The following is a 1,795-nucleotide window of genomic DNA, read 5'->3' as shown; positions in this document are numbered from 1 at the left end:
AGTACTGCTAAAATCGTAAATGTTAACCTGTGATTAGTGTATGGTCCAAGCTATTGCGCTCTTCAAGCAATATAAGAAGTTGCATGCGAAGCTGGTGCATGGCATACATATATATATATAGTTTCTTACTGATAAATGATCTTGATATTTCACCTCAACATGGTTAAGTACTCACGAAAGTATTCTAACACATTTACAATTCACTTGACATAAATGTGATTACACATCATTTTACAGAAATTTTTAGAGCCTGTATAACAATACCAATTCCCATTATGAAACCCCTGTTCAAAAATCAGCTCCATATTGATGTGTGCCTCGATCTGTCCGATGGGAACCTGAAAGATGGGTGGTGTCACAAAGTTTTCTCCATGAGGCACTAAATATATAATGAACACCTGCGTCCAGGTTCATGAAGCAGTGACCGTGGAGTCTCACGGCGCCGCCCGTATAACTAAACCCAAGTCCACCCAAATTCAACTACCAAATTAAAGTTTCAGAGTAGGCTCCGTGAGGCCTATGCCCCATGAAAACCCAGGTATATCCACCCCTGACCTGAAAACATTGACTGAAAAAATCATAATGCTTTGAGTAAAGCCTAAATCCTTTCTTAAACAAGGGATAACATTATTCGACAGGTAGAGTCAAGGCAACCCAATATATCTTCATTTTTCCTATACACAATATATATATATATATATATATATATAGTGAGAGAGAGAGAGAGGGAGAGAGAAGAGACAACAATAAACCAAGCTGTAGGAACCACTTCTAATTATCAGTCTATAGATCTACAAATAAATCGATTGTAATGCTTACCACATGGAATCAGACAATAAAGAGAGCAAACACGTAAAACTCATGCAATATAAAGCGTAAACACACAATCGGTCACAATATGAGGAACAGTGGACGCCTGAGGAGTGATACCGCCCTGCAAGGGCGCTTCTCGATGAATACGTTGTGGGGCAACTTTGTCATGTTTCAAAACAATAGTGATGAGCTCAGTGTGACCATTCGAATAGTGGATTTCTTTAGCAGCTGTTTGGTAACGTTGTTACTATTCCATTTACTTGTCCAAGAAAATTGGGACATATTTATTAAACATTGTGTTACAGTATTCCATGATTTCACTCTAATTGTCAAGGCAAGTTCATGAGATAGTAGCACATTGTTACTATTGTCAAACAAACACTCAATGGCACAACGTATCTCGTGTTAGGTAGGGGTACTTTTCAAACTATTGCACTTTTCAAGCAATATAAGAAGTTGCATGCGAAGCTGGTGCATGACATATATATATATATATATATATATATATATATATATATATATATATATATATATATATATAATTCCTCCGGTGGCAGAGTAGGAGCCTTGTGGAGATTGAGTTGTGTGCACAATTCTGTGCAAGCAACAAGTTTGCACCAAAGGGGGTGGGGGCAGTTTTGAAATTTTTTATAAAGTAATGGCCGTTTAAGACTTTTTCACTTTTTTACAATCAAGAATTTTGGTCATTGCGCACTGTTTTGCACAAGGGTGTGCACAAATTTTTTTGTGTGCCAGTATGCTTAGTAACCAAAATGCCTTTGGTTAAGAAAAAAAAAACTTTTGTAGGGACAAAAAAAATCAAAACAAGTTTTAAAAACTTTTGGAAGGATGGTAATAACCTATGCAGTTCAAAGATGTTTGAATTGTTCGGGCGGATCTTGTTCTCAGACATTTTGTCGCAGAAGTTGTTGATCATTTTTTGTTGATCTCAAGGGATAAAGGATGGATCTGATTTGCTTAG

The sequence above is a fragment of the Nymphaea colorata genome, chromosome 8 (genome assembly GCF_008831285.2).
Source record: "Nymphaea colorata isolate Beijing-Zhang1983 chromosome 8, ASM883128v2, whole genome shotgun sequence".
NCBI classification, from domain to species: domain Eukaryota; kingdom Viridiplantae; phylum Streptophyta; class Magnoliopsida; order Nymphaeales; family Nymphaeaceae; genus Nymphaea; species Nymphaea colorata.
Note: the sequence above shows the minus strand (reverse complement) of the source record.